At 44.9% G+C, this 12,700-nt stretch overlaps 1 long non-coding RNA gene across 2 annotated transcripts in view; it reads right to left on the bottom strand.

The window, feature by feature from the left end:
- Nucleotides 1–334: 334 nt before the first annotated feature.
- Nucleotides 335–12,700, bottom strand: part of LOC124094820 (uncharacterized) — a 55,746-nt gene continuing 43,380 nt past the window's right edge. The window contains exons 2-6 of one of the 2 annotated variants that reach the window (XR_006852337.2): nt 9,372–9,458; nt 8,945–9,151; nt 7,914–8,046; nt 4,937–5,022; nt 335–3,156 (exon numbers count right to left, since the gene is read on the bottom strand). This is a non-coding gene — a long non-coding RNA (uncharacterized LOC124094820). The remainder of the gene's footprint in view (nt 3,157–4,936; nt 5,023–7,913; nt 8,047–8,944; nt 9,152–9,371; nt 9,459–12,700) is intronic. The other variant, XR_006852338.2, reaches the window with a different exon arrangement.

Below are 12,700 nucleotides of genomic sequence, written 5' to 3'. Positions count from 1 at the left end.
AGACTTATAAAAAGATGCTTCTTCTAAGCTACTGCAGTGTTTTATAGTCTATACAGGACTATGCATCGGTTAGGTTATGGAGAAGAAGATGTTTGCAGATCCTAATAGGGAGCCCTCCAAGTCACTGGGACTTCTCTGAGCGGTGAGTTCTGATTGACCAGAGTGAGAGGAGGAGAGCCTGTGTGGCTCTGTTATGGGAGGAGAGATGTCCTCAGAGAAGGGTTTGAAGAATCCCAGATCATTGTACTGTCATGTGTAACCAATTAAAACAATACAAAGCAAAATAAAAGTATAAAAAAAATTTAATAAGAAGAATTCCAGAAGAGAGGGGGAACTCAACTCAGACCAGCAGGATTTGTGGCATATATGGCAGAAAAAAATTTCAGTGCAAGCCAGACAGGTCTATTTAGGAAGGTAGATGCACATTCAAGGGAGAAGGCAGGCTGTCTCGAGAGTGAGAAGCAGCCCCGACTTGGGCTGGGGTCCAATATTTATATAAGGGCTGTGTCAGGAGCTGGACTGAAGGTGGATCCAGGGTGGAGCTGTATAATTTTGCCTAGGTTTTCCCAGCTTGTGCATTTCCCTTATTTTACAAGAGCATGGGTTAAGGACATGGGTCAAGGGCGTGGGCCAAGGGCATGGGCTAAGGTTTGCCACTGTGTTTTCAGTATCTCAGTGGCTTGATTCTGCATTTCAGTGGCTTAAAGATGTCTCCCTGAAGGTAGTCTATTTTTCTCTCCTTATCCTAAATCCCTATCTCAGATCTGTTCCCCCATCTCACCTCTCTCAACCCAGCCTACCTGCAGGAAGCAGCTATTCTCTGTGTCTCTGTTCCATGTGTTTACAGGAGCAAGCTCCATACCCAGAGCTGCCTGGGGCTGGTGGATAATCCCATCGAGGGTGGAGGGAAATAAAGTGGGCTGACCCCACCTATTTGAGTTGTAGTCGCTGCCTCACTTTCACTGGTGATAATCGCATTGTTCTGTGTCTTCTTATCTGTCAGACTTCAGGGCCTCTCTCTCTCAGTTCTGATTTTAAGTGGGGGAAGGGGATATTTTTAATTGAGTCCCTTCATTACCAACATTGGTCAGTTTTGATTATTCTTCTTAGGAGCCATCTCAGAATTCTATGCACTTGGAATCCTGGAAGTGGCCTGAAGCTGTCCCTACTCCTGAGCAGCAGGACTTGAGTTAAAGTTTCTAGAAATTCAAGGCCAAGAGCAGGTCACTGCTTGGTGCAGTGGAGAGGGACCATGATAGCCAGCTCTCTGTTTTCTCTTTCCCATGCCCAACCCTGCCCTCCTTCCTTTGCCTGTGCCTACCAGGGTCCTGACCAGTCCAACCCAATCTTCTCCACCATCCCGTGCTACTCTCACAACCCCCAACCTTGATTCAGGTCTCTCTTTAAATCTCCCCCAAGGACACGTCCCCTTCTCTTGGCATCTGGTGATTGACGCTCTGGGTGAAGTGAGCGGTGCTGGTGTGTATGAAGGGCGCTCTGGAGAAATAAATTGTGCGGAGGATGAGAGAGAGCGCTGGGAGAGGCGCTGGCTCTAGCAAAAGACATAAGGACCCTGGAGGCTGTGCCCAGCCCTCTAGTGAATGATAGAGCTGTCCCGTCTGAGTTACTGCCACATGCCCGATTATCATTTTGAATAGTTCAACATGGCTGCAGGAGGAGCAGGCGGGAGCTCTCTGCAGCCATTTGAATAATCTCCCGGGGCTGATTTGGGCATGGGGTGCTCACTGGCATATGGATACCATGACACAATTTAGCAAAAGGATTAGTAAAACTAATCACATTTTGAGCATGTTTGAGAACTTGGCAGGTGAGAAGCCAGAGAGTGAACCAGAAAGTGGGCTCCCAGGTCCTTGGGTCCCCACACTTGGTGACCAGCTTTAAAAGCTGCTGTTTACTATATTTACAGGATACAGGTTAGATGTATAAGGGGACTCAATATTTAAAAAGTCAACTTCAGAGGTTGTGCCGTGTGGTCCTAGGATCACTGCAACCCGGGGTCAGCAGACTGGCTTGAAATCCTAGATTAGGTCCTGACTAAGCTATTGGACCCTGGATAAATCTCCAGACCTCACCAAGCCTCAGTTTCCCCATCTGTGAAGTGAAGAAAACTAGAACCGCCGTTCCTCCTCCAAAGTGACCTTGTGGGGATCCACAGAGATAAATCGTCTGAAATGACTTTAGAAGCTGTGAAACCATTTTACAAACGTGACACACTGTAGGTTTCTGCAACCATCTCTTTGGTCCTTCCCTCCCTGCCCTTTCATTCTATTGGCCTTCTGGCCACCCACATAGTTTGTCCCAAGGTACCTTATGCAGGACTCCTCCACTTTCTGCTCATATTCTCCCCAAGCACAAATCCAAACTTTTTTATGGTATTCATTTCCCTGGGGGTAGTTGGTTCCTCATCCATCCAGGGTAAAGGGTTCTTTCAGAGAAAGGCAGTAATGACACCATTGTCACTTTATTGTTTATGCACTTATGAAGGAATGATCCTTATAAACTTGAGGATTTGGGGCAGGGTCAAAGATCAGACACCCTTGAGTCCTCCAAGCCTGGAGGCCAGGTTTGGTGAGAGGGCTCAGAAAATGAGAATCCACAAAGGTCACGCCATTCTGGAGCCTGTCCCCTGGCACATGCCCACTGTGGAGAGCAAAGAGGGTTTCCATGTGCATTTAACATTTTGGTCTCAGCGCAGAGTCTTAGAGAGCCTTCTGAATATTGCATTCAGGTTTGATTTGCTTTTGAACTTGCTAGTGTTTCTCCATACAGGAATGTCAGACTGAAGACTCAGAACACAGTGCTGAAGCCCAACCTATCGCTGGTCTTTACGTGCCCTGTGCTAAAGGGCCCACAAGAAAACCAAATCTTACATTGAAGTGGAGCATCGTTCATACTGCGGTGGATGCTGCGGATCGATCGAACAGACAGGCTCTGGGGGAGCTCAGGCTGGGCAAGAGAAAATGGCATGGGATGCAGGAGAATTCCACCAAGATGGCGAGAATTCCATCTTTTATTAATCTCTTTTCTCATTATTGGTGAATCATTCATTCCCTCACCAAAGTGCCTTGTCTTCGAGTCTATTCCAGCTGAGGGATGCAGCATTTTAAGAAGAATGGTGAGATGTTTGAACTGAGCCTGGAGGGAAATGAAATATCTTAGTAGGAAGAGAGAAACAAGAGTGACAGGGCACATACTGTGGCTAAAGGGACATCCTTGGTAAGCTGTGGCTCAGGGTAGAGTGCTTGTCTAGCCTGTGTGAGGCACCGAGTTCAATTCTCAGCACCACATAAAACTACATAAATAAAAATAAAAGTTCATCCACAACTATATATGGGGAGAGAGAGAGAGATACATGGAATGATACGTTAGTGGTTAAACAGGGAAAATGAGGGGAAAGAGAGAGAGATGAGGCCAAAAACATGGATAGAGTTAGAATTCAGAGGATGTGAAAGATCAGACTCGGGAATCTGGGCCTTCTGATGCAGAGGGGAACCACCTGGGTTCTTAAAACAGAGACGTGATGTGATCAGACCTGTGGCACAAGAAAGCCAGTCCTGGCCACCACATCAAGGACGTGGTGAAGGGGTAGGAGAGAAGGCCGAGACGGGGAGAAGGGTATGAAGACACCTGCTATAGACATAGCAAGACGTGGGCAAGGCGATGGCGGGGAAAGGGTTGAACTGGGAGCAGGAGATGCTCTGGAAGAGGAATTGCTGTCACCTGGCAGCCACTGGGTTGTGAGGCTTGAGGGCCAACTTGGATGCCCAGAGGCATGTAGTGAGAAAACAGCAGAAAGAGCAGGCGCAGAGGTGGGAGAAAGGGGCTCTGTGTTGGCCACACCAAGTTCAATGGTTCACTCCCGAGACGTTCAAGAGAAGGTCTCTTAGATGTTCAAGGCAGTGGGCAGACCAGCCTGGAGCCCAGGAGAGCGGCAGACCATGTGGACGGCTGTTTCTCCACAAGGCAGTCTTTGGGGATGCTGGAGTCTCTGTCAGCCATGGGAGGCTCCATCGGGGAGGAGGTTCAGGAGCTGACAGGAGCTACTTTCTTCCCTCTCTTTTCTTTCCAATTTTCTATGTGGCGTGTTCTTTTCATTCCTGTGATTCCTTACTGCGCTAATTAGAGAAATGCCAATTAAAACTACACTGAGATCTCATCTCACTCCAGTCAGAATGGCAATGATCAAGAATACAAGTAACAATAGGTGTTGGTGAGAATGTGGGGGAAAGGGGCACTCATCCATTGGTGGTGGGACTGCAAACTGGTGCAACCACTCTGTATGGAGATTCCTCAGAAAACTTTAAATAACTACCATTTAACCCAGTTATCCCACTCCTAAACATATATCCATCCAAAGGACTTAAAATTTCATACTATAGTGATGTGGCCACATCGATGTTTATAGCAGCTCCATTCACAATAGCCAAGCTATGGAACCAACCTACATACCCTTAACAAATGAGAGGATAAAGAAAATGTGGTACATACACACAATGGTGTATTACTCAGCCATAAAGAAGAATGAAATGATGATGAAATTTGCCAGTAAATGGATGGAACTGGAGTCTATCTTGCTAAGTGAAATAAGCCAATCCCCCAAATCCAAAGGCATAATGTTCTCTCTGATATGTGGATGCTAAGTCACAATAAAGGGATGGGGAGGGAAGAATAGAAGTACTTTGTATTAGACACAGGGGAATGAAGGGAAGCAAATAGGAAAAACAATGGAATAGGAAAGACAGTGGAATGAATTGGACATAACTGTCCTGTGTTCATATGTGAACACACGACCAGTGGAACCCCACATCACCTACAACCATAAGAATGGGACATTATACTCCATCTATGTATAATATGTCAAAATTCATTTTCCGTCATGCATAACTGAAAAGAAAAAAATTTAAAAAAGAAATACCTGTGCTACCCCTTCCAGTGTAGTACCTCCTTATCTTTGTGGAGGTGAGGGATTCATTCAGCAGCCAAAAAACATGGGCAGAGGTTCTAAACAAGAAGAGAAGGGGAAAAGGTGATCCCCTAATATAAGCCCCCCCATCAGTGAATGGGGATGGACCCTAGCGATTAGTAGATATTTGTGAATACTGACTTCTTAAGGTCATGGTGGCACTAGGGTTTTGTACCCCAGGTCATGATCTTTTCTCTTGCTCTACTCCATTCAACACGCCTTTTCTACTCCCCACTGGTCAGGTGGTTTCCATCCCTGGGACAACAGCCTGATATGCCCCTGTCTGCCTTGAACTTTGCTGAAGCACTTTTCTCATCAGAAGTCACCTTTTTCCCCCCTTATTGAAGTCTTAGCTTCCTTTGGGATCAAGCACGAGACCCAGATTCTCCAATTATCCCAGCCCATTCCAATTGATCACTCTGTTCAATAGACAAATAGCACACTCATGTGAATGCTTAATTATATATCATCTGTATCTGTTTCTGAATGATTTTGATAAGTTGCTGTCTCCTTGCAGGGAGCACAGTCGTAACTAAATTCGGAGCTGCAGGAACAACTACCCTCAGTCCTTATGCCTGCATGTCTCCTGATTTTTTCTTCCTTCTGTGTTACAGGGCTTTCCTGTTGTGTTGATCTAGGTCGTTGGTAGAAAGAATGATGAGTCCTAGAAAGTTCAAGATGTGATCATTAGAAAACTGCAACTAAGAGAAATAAATAGCTCGAGAAAAGTTGGAGAAAGAAATGGAACAGCCAGAACTGCGTGGGCTGCATATGATTGAGTTTTTGAGAATCTGGGGAAGTGTGTTTGTGGCCAGCCACTCTGCGGGAGAAATGGGGAGAAAATGGGTGGCGATGCCTTGGATATTGTAGTTTGTCACAACACGGCAAATCTTTGGGGCATCTTACAACTATTTAAATTGCTTTTTCTTTTGTTGTTATTACAAAGGGATGTGGTTGTTTTTCTATTGCAATTAATAAGGTAGGAAATATATTACAGCTAACTGTGTCAACAATATTTCAAACTCTTATTGTCATTGAGAAGAGTGAACAGTCCCTTGGACATTTGAGAAAACAGAAATCAATACAGTTTTTAATGAACATGGATTATGTGCCTTCCTTGTTCTAGGTACCGTGGGCAATTTACAAAAACACCATCACCAAATCAATAAAAATATTATTTAAAGTTTTGTATAAGAGACATCTAAAAATATACAATCGAAGAAGGTGGCCATTATTCTCATGGTACCACCCAAAAGATAACATCTTAGCATATTTGCCTGGAGCCTTGCAGGAAGACAGAAAGCAGACAGTAGAAAGTCACCCAGGTCATGCTATCTGCAAATAGCTTCACATCATTCTAGAAGCTTCTGAGCACGTCTATAGACAGAAGGGACAGTCGGGCTGTATTCTAGGAAAACAGGATCACACAGAGTCCCACTTTAAATTTAATTTTTCTCGATTTTAAAAAGAAGCTGGTATTAAACTGCAAGGATCTCTGAACTCCAAATACTTGTGTCATCACCCCAGGGGACAGCTTTTCCCAAAAGAATCCTTTAAGTTTAAAAGAGAGAGAGTGAGATTAACACACATTAAGAGGCCAGGTATTATTTTTAAGTCATATTTGCCAATTTAATCTCTCCGTCTCTCTATTATTAAATTTTATTTAATTTTTGGTCACCTACGTTCACGGATGACCATGTGGGCTCCTTTGCTAATGCCAGTTGTTTGATTTACAGAGATGTCTGTTATGTTCTTGATTCCAAAGTTATTTACTGTTTGTGAATGGTCAGACAATTTATTTCTTTCCTTTAGGGTTTCATCTTGCTTTTTATGTTATTTTATTGTCTTTTCCATGAGTTTGTAATTTAATGGTAGTTTCTTATTACATTATTTTATACTAGGGGCCAATGACTTTTTTATGTAAGTGGCAAGATGGTAAGTTTAGGGGTTTGGGGACCACAGTTGGAAGGACTCGGCTCTGTCCTGATAGCATGCCAGCAGTCTCAGGGACTACAGCAGTAAATGGGTGTGACTGTGTTTCAGGAAAACTTTATTCACAACCACAAGTGCAGGGCCGTTTATAACTCTGGCCCTGGTTTGGTGTCTGATGGCGATCTTGTGTGTAGGGGAGGGAAAGGAGGATATTTTTCTTTTGAAAACGAATTTTTTTAGAAAGCGCGAGAGAGAATTCTTAGAAGCAATTTCAACTGATTGTATTAACCCAGAAATGCTAAAGTGTTTTCTAGTTTTTTTGGGTATCAACCTTCTGATTATTGCAGATCTAGCACTGTGTTGAGATGGGCTACTAGGCAGACCAGTGCTACCAGGGTTGTATGTCAATAAAAAAAAAGCTTGGGCCCACAAACATGAAGAAACTTGCTTGAAAATGTATGGAAGATTTGTCTCAGAGATGAAACTTGATCTTAGATTTTTTTTGGGGGGTGGGGGGGTGGGGCGGGGGTGGGGAGTGGTACCAGGGATTGAAACCCAGAGATGCCTAACCTCTGAGCCACATCCCCAGATCTTTCTTTTCTTTTGTTTGTTTGTTTATTATTTTGAGATGTGATCACACTAAGTTGCTTAGGGCCTCACTATGTTGCTGCAGCTTGTTTTGAACTCTCAATCCTCTTGCCTCAGCCTCTGAGTCCCTGGGATTACAGACATGCGCCCCCATATCTGGCTTCATAGATCATTTTTGTGTGTGTGCTTGTTTTTACATTCTTTGTATTAAGGAGAGGTTCACAAAACATAAGATTATACATTTCATTCTGGACTTTCCCAGGGCTGCTCACCCCCACCTCTACTTTAGCTCACGAATACTTTTATTATTCCAAAAGAGGCTCTGTACACATCAAGCGATCACTTCTCATTCTCCCATTGCTCCAGCCCCTGGGAACCATTGCTTTGCTTTCTGACCTTATGGATTTACCTGTTCTCGACATTTCCTATAAATGGGATTATATAATACATGAGCTGTTGTGTCTGGCTTCTTTCACTTCTCATGATGTTTTCCCTCCATCCACATCGTAACATGTCTCGGTTCTGCACTTCTCCCTTCATTTCTGGAATGAAAACATTTCAGGGTACTCACATACCCTCTCTTGTTTACCCATCTCTCTGCTGATGGACATTTGGGCTATTTCCACCTTTTCTTGATTGCAAGCATCACCGCTGTGAAGGTGTGTGTAGATGTATTTGTCTGAGTCCCTGTTGTCAACCCTTTTGGGTGGATCCTAGGTGTGGGATCGTTGAAGCATATGGAAATTCTATGTTTAACAACTTGAGGGACTGCCAGATTTTCCCCCAGAAGCTGAATCTATTTAGATTCAATGTACGAGGGTTCCAATTTCTCCACATCCTTGCCAACACGTTATTTTCTGGTGGTTTTTTTTTTTTTTTTTTTTTTTTTGGTTTTGGTTTTAGTTTTGGTTTTGTGAACACAGATTTTGATTTTCACAGCTCTTATCTCAGGAGGTTACCAGATTTGTCTTCAATGTTTTTTTTTTTTACTAGTTTGAGTTTTGTAATTACAGCACCTGGTATGTTTCAAAAGCAGATAATCCATATCATTAAATACTGTATTGATGTATTTCCTCCTAAAATTATGAATTCTCATGGAGTGCTTGCAGATCTTAATGACAATAAAATTTCAGAATGTTATCTGAACAAAGTTATTTGTGATTTACTTTAAAGTTTAAGAGTTGTGTTTAAAATGAAATAAAAGCTAAATCCTTTTATAATTCTCCTTCTAAGAGAAATAGGAAGGCCGAGTGCCCATCTGCTGGGGTGGATGTGGGGGTGTTTACTTCCTTGGGTGGATATTGGACAAGATGGTTTCTATCGTCATTTTCCAACTATGTTTTTAAAATTAGAATTTGAATATTTATCTCTTTCTGAGAATGTACAAAACCCCGAGAATACTGTAGCGCATAACTTTAAAAATTAAGTTTGCTCTCTCACCACACTAGAAGAGAATGGAGCTGGTGTCCAAAAATCCAACCAGGATGGGGTTGTTGTGAGTCAGGGTGCTGAAGTTCACTGCTCCATGGAGAGCTTGAGGAATGGAGTGGATAAGGGCCTCCCCAATCAGTGGAACGTTCCAGACCATCCCTGGGATCTGGCAGAGGTTAGCTGGCCCATCTCTTCAGAATCTGCAACTTCACAAATCTGCCAGGAGAACTGGTCAGGCACATTGCAGCCCTGCCTGACACCCCCACCCCGCTTTCCAGCAAGGTGACCTCCAGCTCTGCCACACTTGGACCCATCCTGGAAGTCACCTGGCTCTTTGAGAGGACATACCCGTTGTCCCAGGGAAGGGAGGTCTCTCCCTGAAGGTGGAACCATTGGAAAGCCCCATGGCCATTACAAAATGTGGGCTGGCACCTACCTCTCCCGATGAACAGTGCTGCAAGTCAAGCAGGCCTTTTGCAGTATATACATATGGAATGAGTTTTATTTATGAGTGGGAAGAAACCTATAAAGAAGAGTTATTAAGTCCAGGAGGAACTGATTTATATCATAGTAAAATTCAGACTATAGTTCAGCCAGGGAATGACAGCTTCTGACAGGTGTCCGTGAATAAATTCCCCTTCCTCTAAAGCATTTTCCTCTCTTTGCTAGCCACTGGCTAAATTCTTCAACGGGCTCAGGAATTTGCCCTTTCTGCCCTTCTCATTCCCCTCTTCTTCATGATCTTTACTGGGGACGGGAGCAGGAGAGCCACACAGCCAGCCAGCTTTGAGGAAGCCCCAGGTTGGCATCATCCCTTACAGTTTTAGGAGCCTTGAAGTTGAGCCTTGTGTCTTCGGGCTGGGGGAGGCTGGCTAGGAGATCTGAGGAAGCCAGGGTAGGTGTCAGCAGAGATACCTGGCTTCTGTCAATAAATGTGCAGAATCACAGCATCCCCCAGGGCTGGAGGCCACGAGTCCTGCCTTTTAAGACAGTTGGTAAGAACTGTTTAATGAGATTTTGGCCTCCAGCTGCAGTGACCTCTGAGAAGCCCAACACACTCAGATCTTTGGCCCAAAGTTCTGCACCCGAGGATACAAAGCTGGCTGTCCTCTGTGGACACAGATGACTGGGGCTTCTTTGGACTCCAGACTTATCTGCATTCAGGTGGGACACAATGTCCTTCCGGCATCCACTGCAGTGGCTTGTGTCTGCATGTTTAAATGCTCTGAAAGCACAGACGCTTCTATTAAATGAAGTTGGGCTGTGGAATGCATAAATATGGCTAGGCGTCATTCATCTTCCGTCTATCTATATCTGTATCTATTACCATCTATCTATCTATCTATCTGTATCTATCTGTCCATCTCATCATATTTATAACAATATTTATTGCCTGTGTATTTGTCTATTAACATGCATAGAAATACAAAGTCCATAACCAAAACCTCATTACAGAACCTGATCAAATGGAAACTTATGATTAACTCCATCCCTTCCTTCCTTAAAACAGCTCGATATAGATGTGCTCATTGATAAGAGCAGGGCTGAATATCATACATAGAGAGACCCCTGAGAGGTTTCAACTTACCATGATATTAGCCTGCTTGCATTAACATTCCCAACGTAAAGGATCGCCTGCAGCCCCTTATCCACTGGTGCTTCAAAAGGCAAGGGAAGAAAGAGGTGGGTCGTCCCTACAGCTCCCAGCTTGGGAAGCGTGCTCTCAGAACTCTCAGTCATTACTCAAATAATCATGACCCATAGAAAGAAGGGAAGAGTCTGCTTGCCTTCTGTTGGCAGAGCTGATGCCTAGACTTGTCTTGGCCACAGCAGGTCATCTCTTAGGATGGACCATTCCACCATCTCTTCTCCATCCCAGGAAGCAAGCAAGTCACTCATATTCTGTTATTGCTTTGGCTCAGAGCTAAAGAAGGGATGCATATGCATTTCTCAACTATAAGTGTCCTGTTAGAGCAGAAAACGCGTGTGGCTCCCCTGTGAGAGGTTCTCCCTGGGAGTCAGGAGAGGACCATATCCATGACACAAAACAGATTGGTCAAATCCTTGAAATTCTAGGTCATTTTAAACACAGTTCTGAGCGTGCCTAGCTATGTGGTATCCTCTTCCCATCTGTGAAATGGGGAAAACTCAAGTAAGACCTCATCTCAGGAGAACCTTCTAGATCTCTCTTTTCCTCTGCAAATCCTCTCCATATTTAATGGATCATTTCCAGTTATCGATCTCCCATTACCTTTCCTAATCCCCCAGGCACAACTGACATCTCTTCCTGATCATCCACGCCACTCATTATCTGTTCCAGAACATGTCATATATATTTTATTTTTCTCTTAAACTTTCCCATGTTTAAGTCTTAAGAGTCCAGCAAGTTGAGAGAAGACCCCTTGCCACTTAGACTTATCTCCAAGTTCCCCAGGATTCTACATCAGTGCTGGACGTGGAGTGAGTGGGTCTCTAGAAGCAAATCTTGGTACGGGTTGATCCTGACACTCTGCCCAGGTTATCAGATGTCTGAGAATTATCAGCCACAGACCATTGCTCTCATGAAGGTCCTCTTTTGTTTTTATTTTTTGGTACTGGGGATTAAACTCAAGGGCACTTGACCACTGAGCCACATCCCCAGCACTATTTTGTATTTCATTTAGAGACAGGATCTCATGAGTTAATTAGCACATAGCTTTTGGCTGAGGCTGGCTTTGAATTTGCGATCCTCCTGTCTCAGCCTCCTGAGCCCCTGGGATTACAAGCATGTGCCACGGCACCTGGCTCCTAGTACTTCTTGATGTAAATTCTTCTTGCCCAGAAGATATATTGGCCCTGATGTCTTTGTCCTGAGAAGGACAAGTGTCTCTGCCATGTCCCCGAGACAGAGTCTTGCTGGAGGTTGCGGGTAGCGGGGAGGAAGCTCTAGTAACATCCGAGAGACCAGAGAGGCTGGAACACAGTGAATGAGGGAGAGAACGGTTAAAGCTGAGGTCAGGGAGTTACCAGGGACCAGGCCACAGTGGACTCCAGGATGGACTCTAAGTGGTAGAAACCTCTGGAAGATTTTGAGCAGAAGAGTGATAGGACCAGTCCTGAATTTTGAGAACTCTAAGGTCCTGTCCCCTCTGAGCTTCCCCATCCCTCCCGGCTCTGGCTGGCTTGTGTAGGGCAAGTGCCCTGGCCCTGCATTTCTCCTCTCCACATGGCAGTGACCCACCAGGCCCAAAGTGATGCTCAGTGGCAAGCCCAGTCCCAACAAAATGGTGATGGTAGCAAAGTAGACTTTCTAGCTCTTCTTGTGTTTGTTTGTTGACATTATTTTGTTGTTGTTGTTGTTGTTGACATTGGACATTGTTGGTGTCCCCTGACATGACTGGGGACAACATAGATGACCAACGAGGCAGACGGAGGGTAGAATGGGGTGTCTGGATCTAGGTGGAGGATGCTGGAGAGGGCAGAGACGCACCTTATGGGAAGAGATTCCAAGCTCCTGCAGGGGCTCTGCAGGAGGACCTTTCCCATTCTTTCCCTCAGGGTGTCCCGTGTCCTCTGCCCAGGAGCCTGTTCAGCTCTGGGGAGATGGACGACTCCCAGACCTCTCCACCAAGGCCAGCAGAAGGCTTCTGCCTGCTAGGCCCCTGCCCTGCTCTCTCATCACTCCACAGCCTGGTGGCCTGGCAATCTCTCCCCTTCAGCACCGGCAGGGACGGCATTCTTTAGAGGTGAAAGTACAGTTTAATTTCTAGGCTCACCCAGGCGTGC

Source organism: Marmota monax, unplaced genomic scaffold (assembly GCF_021218885.2).
Source record: "Marmota monax isolate L192 unplaced genomic scaffold, Marmota_monax_Labrador192_F-V1.1 WCK01_AAM20220418_F8-fsc00040, whole genome shotgun sequence".
NCBI classification, from domain to species: Eukaryota; Metazoa; Chordata; class Mammalia; order Rodentia; family Sciuridae; genus Marmota; species Marmota monax.
This window is presented reverse-complemented; position numbering and strand designations above follow the sequence as displayed.